A 13,207-nucleotide genomic window follows, 5' to 3' on the forward strand; every position below is an offset into this window, starting at 1 on the left:
CCAGGCTGTGTCTGCCAAACAATAGCTAGCAATTTTATTTTCATCACAAAAGCTTCTTCCTCTGTAAGTGGCTTTCCTTCTTCCCCCCTCCACCCTTTCTTTTCTTCTTTTTCTTTTATTTTTTCCTTTTCTTTTTCTTTTTTCTCTTTTTCTCTTTTTCTCTTTCTCTTTTTCTTTTTTTTCTTTTCTGCTAGCTGAATGTTAAAAAAAAACCCTATTAACACAAAAATTCCTGTTTATGGTCAGTCCTTTCATTAAAATATCTCTTAATTGATTTTTTTTTGCTTGGTTTTTTTTTTTTTTGTTAAGAAGCAGCAGAAGTTCAGAAGCATTCTATAGTTTCTTTTGTATGGAATTGGGGCAAGAAATGGGGAAATCACTTTGATAGGAAGTACTTCCTCCTTGGACATCTGGCCTCTTCATTTCTTCTTTCAAATTGTACAAAATATGAGTCAAATTGCTTTCAGATATAAGTATTACATCTGTATTACAGATAATTCTCAAAAATTCAGTCAGGCTGGGAGAGCACATAAGACTGAATATTTACATACATATACATATCTCTGAAACCACTGAAGTTTTCTCCCTTCTGAAAGGTATAGTCTGGTTTATTATTGTTTTTATCTCACCCCTTTAAGAGCTGATGAGAGCTCAGCGCCTTTAGTTACTCCCTGAGCCTCACTAGAGTGATGCGTGAGGTTGTCCATCCAGGACTGTATTCCTCATATATGTTTTCCTCCTTCAGAAAGATGTTACCAGTCTGTAGGAAAAAGAACACCCTAAGATGCCAATAACTGGAAAAGCCTAAAAGCTTACATATAAGAGAGGTGATATACGGTAATAAATGGAAGCTTTATGATGCATTTATATTCTCAATGGATATGAAAAGATAGGGGCCAAATATGAGACCATATGGGCAAATATGATGTGCTAGTTAGCACTGACAGATGAAGATGTCAGCATGGAAAAAATGATAGGGAAATTTAAAGATATTTAAAAAATTAAAGGGAGGTGTCATTAAGAGCATGGAGATTTTCCATTTCCTTTATTAAAAGAGCTTATATTCAACAAACACTGGGAAATAGATAAATGAACCAAGAAGAAGAAAGGCACTGAAGACAAACTGCTGAGAGCACAACCAAGTTATAGTTTCTTTGTCCAGGGACGATCAAAAGGAAAAATCAGTATCATCCAAGGTTAAAAGTGATGTAAAACTCCTAAGTGGCCATAACTGTCCAAACAGGAAGGAATGACAGAGTAGTTCAATTACACTGAACATAAATTAAACACATTTGTCAGTGAGTTCTAATGGCAAGATACAGTGACTTTTATGCAGGTGAAGTCTCCTGAAGAAACAACTTCTCCTGTATATTGACTATAAGTTTGAAGAATATCCTTTATGTTAAAGATTCTTTCAAAAGACAATGTCACCTTGCATTTTTCCTACAATGGGCAATATAGTAAGACCCATCAGTTCTTCTAAAAATAATATCCATCTTTTGTTATCAAAAAAGTGGTTCTTTAAATATATTATGTAAACATTTTCCAAATTTAGTTCTTTGTGTACAAATTTAAACATATTTTATATGGCTGAATATGATTTTACAGACCATTAAAGATTTACACAGCCAGCATTACACTCCTGAAATCCACATTTTACTCATATTAAAAATGGTCATGTTAAACAGTATATTAAAAATGGTCATGCTGATGTATCTAACTTTATTGAAGTTATCTTATGGTATCAGAACTGTTTGTGCTAGTCTCTTTACAACCCAAAAGAAAAGTTCCTTCTGTCATCACCCCGTTACTTTTTAAAAGAGATCTGACAGGCTTAAACATTCTGCTTATCTAACTCCTGATTGAGAACCAAACTTCTGCACTGCCAGATAACCACTTATCTTCAAGCACCGTAGTATTCTAAAAATTTAACAGGTTGCAGTTATTAATAATTGCATCTACTGAAGCTGCAGCCCACAGAATACACCATATTTTATTAGAACTGTGTCTTCTGGAAAGATACTTTCTCATTTGGGAACTGCTGTGTCTTTGTTGCGCTATGAGAGTGTACAGGTACTGCATACACCTACCTCCATATCCAAGGCTTCCTACCTAACTACATTGCTTTTGTGGCATGATTCTCCTGGTTACTCAAGAAGAGAGAGGGCGAGCACAAAAAATGGCAAGGTAGGAAAATGTTGCTCTTGAATTACTAAATACCGTAGGAGTTCACTGGAATTACTATTTTAAAATCCAGTTATGTTAAGCTCTGTGGTCCAATAATGTTAATGCTAAAGTATGGCTACTTCCTAGCTATTACTATTTTTAAACTGTCTAATTCTCAATTTCAAAGCATCAGATAGGATGTATTTGCTTTGGCCATTAATGGTGACTAACGCTAAAGCAAAGACATAACAGGTTTTAAATCATAAGACCTGAAATGATATTTAGGAACAGTAGAAAGTTCAGGTTTCACCCCTTTCAAAGGTCAAATGGGAACAAATAAAAAAAAAGGTAAGTCCCTGAACTTTTATTAAAGCAATAAGTTCTTGCCTTTGTATGGTGTCTTTTGTCTGAGCACTGTACAAACATTAATAACATTAGAAGTTCTGCAAGCCTTGGAGTCTCCATTTTAGAGATAGGAGAAAGTGAGGAATAGAAAAAGTTATGGTCTAAACTCTCAGCATTGCCACTTAGATCAATCTTAGAAAGTATTGCTTCATTTATGGTATTACAGAATAGCCATAATTCCCAATAAAATTACAGAAGAGTTAAATAATCCCATACTAATGGAGCCAGATCCAGAGCTCCTGAAGATGCATCCTTAAAATTTAAGTGTCTTGCTCACAGTCACACATAGGCAGCAGCAGTGGCACTAGAAAGCTCTATTTGAATTTTTACCTCAAGATTTACACATGGCAGTGATTCAGCAGATAGCAGCCAGTGGAATTGGCAATGTGCCCTTTGTATGTATAAAGACAAGATCGATTTACAGTTTGGGTTTAGTTTCCTTAGGGCAAAAATCAATCTTACCATGGCTTATTGTGAATGGCCAGTCTCTTTGAAGCCAGGTCAATTGAGGCTTACCTAGAGAGTGGGGAGGTCCATCAAGCTATATTTTGGCTTGCACTCTGTAAAATGTCAGTGCTTTAATTCTGCTCTTTAGCTGGTACACAGAGCTCCCTTACAAACATCTTTTAAATCTAGTTCACAGTTGCATTTTCTGTTGCTAGAAAAAACCCCATATGTCTGTACCACGTGACAGAACATTTTAGGTACACTTCAGCTACACCAGAGCATGTATGTAAAGCAGTATGAACATAAGAAACACTCAGTGCATCAGACCAGTGGTCCCTCTAGCCCTCTATTCTTTCTGGCACTGGGAAAACTTATTTAGGAAGAGCATGCAACCCTGGCCATTTCTCTTGGTTGTCTCCCAGCATTCACAATCACTGGATAGATGTTGCTAGAGGATACATCCATGACTATCCCCCTTTAGTATCTGTTTATGGACTTTTGACCATAAATTTATTGAATCCCTTCACGAACCTGATGATGCTATATGCTTCTACTGATTTTCTGCTAGTTTCACTGAATACCATCTAGTTCTTGTACTGCAGGATGTGTTGAATGGTAGTCTGCATTCATCTTACTCAGCAGCACCCACATGTTTTCACCATAAAACCCTTCAGTTTTTTCCTCTCCAAACTCAGAAGTTATAGCCTTTTCCATCTCTTTATGTAGGCACCTGCTCCATCTCTTTAATCATTTTAGTCGCCCTTCTCTAGATCTGCTGTAGCTTCTTACCAGCTCAATAAACATGCATTGCCAGGCTAAACTGAGCAGCTCAGCTTGTGCTGGGTTGGGCATCCCTGCCCTGTTTTTTGTGTGTGGTGTAGTCCTGCCACAGAAACATGATTTTACATCCACTGACTGCAACAGTAAGACTGCCCTACATTCCCATCCATTGTGATCAAAATAGGTACAGTAGCTCCCATTGTATGCAAAAAAAAGTTTTTTTCCTTTTAACCGAAAGAATAGGAATAGAACAAGAAGCTATTTCGTTATGTTTTAAAATGGACTTGGAGATGCTGGCAATCTCCAGAAAAGCTTCTTTTTACCTCCTTTTGTGCCAAACTTCACAAAACTACTGCTTGGCCATGCATTGGCCCCACACTAAACAGCTTGTGCATTGTCATTGCCTGGATTAAATCAAGTTTTAAAATATAATTTCCAAATAAAATCCAAATTCTCAAGCTGTCTTTCATATGTAAAAATTACAAGGTCCTTTTAATTTTTCAGTGTTCCTTAAAAACTGATGCCTCTAAAAATATAAGCAATTTCCATGTCCTACAAGTAAGAAGAGACACAGCAGTTTTATTAAACAAAATTATTAATCTAAAGGGTTCAGAGGAGAGAAATGAGCTGATGATTGACTCATTTGACTAAACAGGTGCTGCAACTCCATTCTGGGGCGGCTATATTAGTGACCAGGTTCTGTTACAGCTTTTACAGCTGTTAGCCAAGTGGTAGGGATATTATCTTGGCATTCATAAGTCACATATTCTTCCCCTCCTCTGCCACCGACTCCTGTGTGACTATGAGCATGCTACTCCGGTCACAGATTTTTTTCTAGCAGAATTCCATAGGAATATAGCCCTTAAATAAATTTTTTCAAGCTTATCCCTATTTTCCCTAAGTCTACAATCTGTGCCTAAAATGGAAGCATAGTATTACTATGTGTATCACCCCAAAGCATGGAAGACCCACTCAATTTCAGAGGTAAAAAATTTAGAGACCTTTCTGTTCAACCAGTAGTAGGGCGTCTTCAGCGAGTTGTCTGACCCATTTTGGAATGTATTTGGGCTGTCATGTAACCTAGGCTCCCGGTTTGCTGCTGGGTCCCAATCATCCACATTGCTGAGGAAGGGATCCTCCGGCCTCCTGGGATCTCCTTGGAGTGAATCCACGAGACGAAGGCTGAGTGTGGCTCCGACAGCTTGTTACTGGCCTTATTCCTCAAAGGCAGCAGGGATGACGTTCTGCCAGGTGTGGCACCTTCACCCTCCAGAGATCGGCAAACTACCCCAAACCTTGCCCTGTCAAGTACTGTCCTTCCCTCCACCTCATGGCAGGCCTCAGAGCGCGCAACGTGTACTCCCACTGTCGGTCTATAAATACTCCGCTCTGTGGGCCACTTCTTTTCAGACACTTCGAAGTGAAAGACACAAATATATATAGCTACAGACATATGCCTTGGGATTGCAGTCAGGGTACTGGAGGAGGCCTGGGCCAAGCTGCCTGCAGTGCGGGAGCAAGCGGCCGACTCTCGAGGAGGCTCCTCAGAGGCACAGGGACATAAATCGCTCCTGGCTTTTCCCAGACGGCCCGTTTACAGCAGATGACTCCCTCAGCCCCTCCGCACCTTCCTTGGGCATATTCGGGTGCTTTGTGTAGGAGATTTAGGAGCACTCTAAAATGACACGTAGGCCGAAGCGCCAGAGGTACATGCGTTACTGAAGCACTGGCTTTAATGTCATGCATCTATTTACCTAAGTCCTTTTCCCCAGAGCTGTTGTTCACTAGAGTGTAATAATTTTGATCTCTTCATACTGTCACTGCTTCTTGGTGAAGCTTGAAAATATCACAAGGCTAAATGAGATCTTAGTTTACCTTAAAATAGACTCAAGCAGTTCAAAGACAAATGTAGTTTAGGTATGGAGCAGAAAAAGGTCTCTCTGGAAAAAATAATTGGATCTCTGCCAAAGCTACTGCAAAGTTTGCCATTTCTCCATTAGTTCAATATTCACGTGCTAGACTGAAAATGACTCTTGCTCTTCCTCACAAGGACTACTTAAAAATGGAAATGACTCTAAATTGCCGGGCAATAATTTCTCTCAGGGGGTCTGCTACTTTTTAATCCTACTTCTCTCTGTTCTCCTATTTACACCATCCTTCAAATGTTGTATTTGCTTAAGGCTGTTTATCCTCCATCATGAAATTTCTGTGCACTGTCTGCCGGACAAAAATATTCAAAAGTAGGTGAATGCAGAAACTGAAAGGGATGCCTGTCTTAGCTGGCACATGTGATGGCTACGGCATTTATACCAGGTCAGGTAAATTGACCTTATGTGGGACTCCTACCACAGAATAAGAACAATATAGATTTCTCATAACCAGGATAAATAGCTGATTATTCCTCAGCTCACAGGCAATATTTTACCCTTAACACCTGTTCTGAGTGAAATAGGGTCCTACTGAAGTAGTGAACTTTTAACAACCACATAAGTCATGGAGAAAAAAGCCTCTCTGCCCAGCACTGAAAGAGACTGGAGACCCAAACGCAGGTGGAGAGAGCCTGCGGAACGTGATACACTGAGATTTTTCCTCTTGAAACCTTCAAGAACTGTCCTCCGTACAGGCAAGCAGGTAAACCCCTTCATCTATGTAACTTCAACAGTCTCACTTCCATTTTGGTCTCCTAATGAATTATCTACCTTTACACATACATGCAACGCAAGTGAGCCAAATCCTGTTGAAATTTGCACATCTTCGGGACTTGATACAACAGTGCAAAACTTCAGTAGTTCCTTAAGTATTATGACTGACATGAAAATATCTCTAACAGCTATATACTGGAGTACTAAAATTGTTAAGAGGAGGAAGGGCAAATTCTTAGTTTTTAGTTACTAGAAAACTTCCAAAAGGGATGATGACATTTTCTGTGAGAGAAGAAGGACCAGATCATCCTTTCCACCACCCCATGGGGAAAATGACAAAGTGCCATATTGGTGAGCCATTCATTCTGTACTGAACCACGATTTATTTTGCCACACATCCTGCAGTGCTTTAAATCCACAACCTAGAAAGGACGGAGCCCAGCAGAAGCATGTCCTTCAAACTACTGCATCCCTCTGCATCCTTGAAGGATTTTGTTTCACCTTGATCCACTGAAGTCTGGAGAGTTCCTATGACTTGATGCTGAGGGGTATAAACCAAGAAGAGGAAAAGAGCACCAAATTTATGTGGAGCTGTGTGACATAAATCAATGCTTCAGTGCTTTTTGGAGACACTAGTCTATAATATAGAGAGCTGCTATAGCCAAGAATGCTTTAGTTTTCAGTAGCCTATGAAAAAAAAGAAGGAGGAGAGGAAGTTTTGTTTCTGGTTTTTGTTTATTTGCTTTAGGTCAGCATGATGATGCATTGTTTCTCAGGGAGGAAAAAAGAAGTTGTAAATTCATATGCAGAGCCAGGCTGGGGTGGTCTGTTTTACATTCTTCACAAGGACAGTGCTAGACTTATTTCCTTTCGTTTCTATTTCATAAATATATGATGATTTAAAAACTGTATCATGAAAACATTAATAAGGATTATGTGTAGGATAAAAAGGAGTGACAAGAAGTAAAGCTCACTGTATAGAAAGTGCTGAGTCTTAGGAATACCTAGGTCTATATTTCTTTTCTGCTGTCACAGGTAACTACTTGGCACTGGTCTCCCCTGAGGGTTTAGTAGGACTGGCCTCATTCTTTACTTAGAAACTATGGTTAGATGAACAGCAGGTAAAGACAGTCTGTCAATTTGCAATTAATGACATTAAAAAAAGGCTGAGTCAGACATAAAAGTTGTGTTTAGCCTTGAATTTTTATAAAATTGGTTCAGATAGTCTGACCTAAGCATTGCTATTAGCACAGCTGAATTCATGGAGCATGTATTCAAAGCAGGCTTTGATATCGTAACTAAATTAAAATTGATTTTGTAATGGGAATATCTTGTATTTCTTCCTTAGTTAAAAATCTCACTTCAAGCTAAGTGGCTTGGGCCTAACAAGTCAAGGAAATCAAAGCATTTATATGTGATGGCAGGCAAGATCATAATGAAGAACTATATGGACACAAGAGTATTGATAACAATTAAAAAAAATGTATTACACACCACATACTGTTCTTTCCTTTGCAGTTGTGCCATTGCTAGGCAACTGAAAATGGATGAATAATAGATTTCAGATGTATATCTATACACTTACATTAGGCTTCATTTGGAGGATCATGAAAGGGATTTGTGAAAAACAATCATTTTATTTCTGACCAGGGTCCAATATGTCCTTACTGCCAATAAGGACGAGAAAATAGATTATTTCCAACATGAACAACTTTTGTTAATAAACACCACAGTGTACATGGACTTTTTAAAAAATGCAGCCTTCTGTTTAGTAACGGAGTGTTTTCTCAAATTTTAATGCTGTAATTTTTTAGTCCCCATATTGTGACATTGTACAAGCTATGCATCCTATAGCCAATGAAATCATCAATGGTGAGTGATCAGCATTTACATTTAAAAATATTCATAAAATTTCCTTCAATAGGGATTGTATGTAGCTCTAACAGGTGGTAACTCTTTGTACTTGAGTAAGTAACCTAATGACTTCTCTGTCATTTAAAATCCAGTTATTCAACTCCTACTGTATTTTGTACATGCTTCAGCAAACATTTAATTTCTTATTTCTAACTATGTTGCAACAATAAGGAAAGAGAGACTGCTACAGGAACATTAGAAGTAGCTAATAATTCACACTTTCTCTATGGCCTGCTACTCCTTAAAAAGGGGGGGGGGGGAAATGGAAAAAAATTCCAGTCCCCTGATAATTAGTACCCTTTGTCAAAGCTTCAGTTACAGTTTGATGAAAAAATATTCCTAAATGTCAAGAACCATGCAGTCTGATAAATATGGATGACATTTAAAAAGCAGAGGAGGCAGTTTCTACAAAAGCAGAAGAGGCAAAAAGAAATGTAATATGTATTTATGGAGAGAAATAGTTTTTCCACCATGTATCCTCCTCCTATGTTGACTGTTTTGTACTCTTGGTTCTGTTTTTCATGATGACTGTTACCCCTTTGTCTTATATCAAATGCCTCATCTGCATTTTGTAGTGTTTCTTCGGTGGAAAACAGTACATTTGAATGGCCCAGGCCTTTCCACTTGTAATCACTCAGTATAATTGATTGAGAAGATACAAGTCAGAGAACCCTCCAAATATTTTAATTCTTCAGCGTCACTTAAATTTAGCAAAAAATGACACCCTGAGAAAATGAAATGGCACGTACTCATAAATTGCTAACTGTGTGATACAGATCAATCGCAGCCCTCGGTGATTACTCTTTAAACAAGTCTGTCTCACAAGCAGATTCAAAGGAATTGACTTGCTGAATGTTAACAAACAGAAGGGGAAGATCTTTCGATTCTAACAACTTTGAAAACTGTCTTCTTGGAAAGATTGAAAGACAAGTCTTTTTTAGCAGGCTGAAGCAGAAAGCTAGGTTCTCCATATTGCCCATGCTGGGTGCACCAGTACCTCCTACTACGGTCTTTGTCGGAACAACACTCCCTAAGAAAGCTGCAACCGAATGGAAGATTATCATGTACTAAACAGCTAATTGAAAAGTAGTGTGCAATGAGAAAGAAAGAAGTGAATGAGCTTTTCAATGATAGGGTTAGAAGCGTGTGTCAGTGTGCCTGCACTGGCAGTACAAGGGACAGGGGATGTAATGAATTCACAGCCTTCATTTCCTGATTTGTCATCCTGCCAGAGCTGAGAGCGTCGAGAATGTAAACGCAGTCGAAGAATAAGTCCATACCTTACACAGCCGGCACTGACAGGGTCCAGGTGCCACGACTACCACTCTGACTCTTACTCTACCTGCTCTGACTTATTTTTCAAGAGATAGTAGTAGAAACAGCCAGGTCCCATCCATACTGCAGGCAGTAGTGTAACGGGACGACACTGGCTAGTGAGCGCCTGTCGTGGTAGCCCTTACTCCCCGAGGTACCCGGCTCTCTGGGAGCTGCTCAGCCAAGGCTACTTTTATCAAACTTGACTAGCTATGAACAAAAACCAGCCTACCATATTACAAATACATAATGGGAATTTTTATTTCTGGACCAATTTTAGATTGTCCAAAACTATGTTTGACCTACTTATGAGTGTAACATATGTGCCTTTCCTATTTAACTGGGAATGTAAAATAAATATCTCCCAAATTATTGTGTTAACAGACCTTGACCCTATTATAAAGAGGTGTTGAGATATCTTTGAGATGAAAGCAGCAATATATAGCAAATTTAGCTCAGATAACAAAACACAGTTCTGTTTTCATATATGATGCAGCTGCCACTTTACTTTATAACCTGAAAGCTGTTGGACACCTCATTAAAATTGCTGTCCTTTAACCATCTCTAAGGCCTCCATCAGTATGATGCATTCTCTCAGGTATGTCTCCCAACACTAACTACTTGGACTCCACAGTACTTTGCACTGCTGAACTACTACGGTACCAATTCTACAGTAACAAGGACTGAGAGACCTGCACAAAAATTATATGGGAGATCTGTTAAGTGAGTGCCTGTATCCCATCCTCAAACCCATGAACAGCACAATCCACTTGGTGCCAATATGCAGTTCACAGGGTTTCCCCTTTCCTCAGCTTTCTGAGGCAAACAGATGCTTTTCAGATTATTGCAAGACTGTATTTGTCCCCAGACTTCCCCACTGGTGCATGCTGAAGGGAAAGAAGAGCTGCTGTCACAGCACTGGACTGGGAGGGATACAGTCTGGCCTCAGATAGAGGGATGACGCCTTATCAGAAAATATCCCTTAAAAGAGGGATCAACGTATCAGCACTGAAAAAGTGCACAAAATCCTGTGAAATAAAAAATATGCATACGTACGTATATTTCTCTAACTGATAAATGAGGAGAAAGATGCAGGAAGAGAAAAAATATTGGCAGTATTGAGTTTGTGGGAAGACACAAATCTTCAAGCCCCCTCAGAAGGCACGTATCCAATCTTGGCGTCGTGTTTCTGAGGAAACACAGCTGTTCTGCCAGCGATCAGCTAGTGTGCAGAGGTGTGACGTTTTGTTACAGTATATGCAGTTTTGTCACCTGCACAATGAGAAGGTCCCAAAATAAGGACACAAGCCACCAGTTTCAGCTGCGCTCCCAATTACTATTCCATCCTGTTTCTGGTGAAATCAGGGAGAGCTTTCCCACTGGTTTTGGGGGGACCAGAATTAGACCTCTTGTGACCAAAAGTCCTGCAGTTAAATAATAATACATCTATATATTCAGGTCATTTTGTTTTCAGGCTCATTCACAGTATGGCTAAGCTAAATGTCCTGCAGCACAGACAAAATACTTTTAGGTTATCTATTAAAAGAATCAGTGACATATCTGCACTCATACACAGCTGCAGCAACTGTCCAGAAGCCATGCGATTTGCTATATAGTGTATTTTAAGTCATAACCTTGCTTACGAAAATATGCTCTGCCCTTGTGGAGTCTGTTGTGTTGGTTGTGAGCTTTTGGTTTTTGTTGTTGATTTCTCAGGTGAGCTTTCCATCTTGCACTGGGCTGTTTGATATGCACAGCACAGCAGTACCTTTAACTGGAATGGTAGTTATACAGAGGGAAACATGGTGGTATCATCTCCCCTCCTTCTGGGAGTGCTTTGCAAAAATTGCTTTTCATGTAAAAAAAATCAATGTATCTTCTTAAGGGTGTTGGAATTCAAGTAGCAAAAGACTAGACAGAAGGTTATTTAAAATGTAATCCCTTTGTTTAAATATTCACATCCCTTAAAAAGAAAAATTTATAAAAGTAATGCATGTTTAAAAATTAATAAAATATAACTTTTTCAGATGCAGTAGGTACTTTTTCATAAAACCATGTATTTGAAAATGAAAGCTGTCTGATATTTTTTTGTAGCATTGTCATCTTTTTCTAAGGCAAATGTAAGAATATCTTTGTCTTCAGGAATAGCACTTCAGCATGAACTTTGAATCCCAACCCCCAGCCATCAGCTTCTTCCTAGATTAGCTGAGTGCATTGGGTCTATTTAACCATTAGCTTTTATTGAAGCATAGATGAATATCAGTCCCTGAAGAATAGTGAATTAGCTACTGCCTTGTAGCAAAGCATTTTCTCTTTTCATTCTACAATAGGTCTGCTATAAGCACAGCTTTTCATAATACAACTAGCAAGTAAAGTGGCAGGTCTGGAGAAGAAAATGGAAATCTTTTGGAAAAAAAGAGTCTGATGTGCAAGGGCTCTTGCTTTCATTTTAGTAACCTTAGAATAAGGTGATCTTTCCCGAATAGACTTTTGTGATAAAAGGATTTGACTGATGCTTAGCTGGTCCAAAAATATTCTAGTAAGTATTAAACAACATATGTTTAATAGCATATAGAAAAGTGATAGCATCTCTTAGGAAAAAAAAAAAAGACTCCAAAATCATTGAAATGAGGGATGTGAAATATGAAATATGGCCACATGAACCTTGAAACAAAGAACATGAAAAACTTGATAAAGAATATTTATGGTAAATGAAATTATGAATTTCTGTTGCTGCATCTATGTTTATCCTGCTTATTTTCCCTTATTCTTTCCGTCCATATGAGGCCAACTGAAATTACATCAGTTTAAGAAAAAAGATGAGTCAGAATTACTGGCTTTATTCCTTTATTTGAAAATATCTGTGTTTACTTTGAAAGAAAAAATATTAAGGCCATATTCTATTCTGTGTTACCTCTCAGCTAAAGCTCACACAGATCTTGGATTTCTTTCCTTTAAATTTGAAAGGATATTCTTGCTAAGCCAGCATAAATAAATCTCCATGTTTTCTTCAACAGAGAACAGAAAGAGGGAGGAAAGGAGCTACAGATGCTCATGCCTCAGTCCCTGATAACCACAGTACTAAAAACCTTAAAGGCAGACAGCAGATGCTGTAGAGGTAGAAAAAACAGCTCTCTGGCCACTAAAAATTTTTTCCTCACCTTTTAAGCATCATGGCCTTTCAAATTTAGTCACTTTGTATTTTGGTGGCAGTAGGCAGCAGAAAGAGGAAAAAAACACAGGATTGGTAACTTGCATTTGAAGCAGAGAAACATGAAACAGCCTCAGGAATAGAGTGGAGTGCATTTTCTCAGGCTCCAGCACTGATCAAGACAAGTGACTGGATCCCAGCAATGGAAAAAAGGGGTTTAGAGGAAAGGTGTAGGAAAGGAGAAGACTGATGACCTGGGTTTGTTTCTCCAGCAACTTGTCTTCACAAGTGACAAACTATAATTTTTCACAACAAAAGTTACCAATGTACCAGCTTTTTAAAAATCACCATGCAGATCTGAAAGACAAGAGGAGAACGATGTTTCAGG

Source organism: Haliaeetus albicilla, chromosome 28 (assembly GCF_947461875.1).
Source record: "Haliaeetus albicilla chromosome 28, bHalAlb1.1, whole genome shotgun sequence".
In the NCBI taxonomy this organism is placed as follows: Eukaryota; Metazoa; Chordata; class Aves; order Accipitriformes; family Accipitridae; genus Haliaeetus; species Haliaeetus albicilla.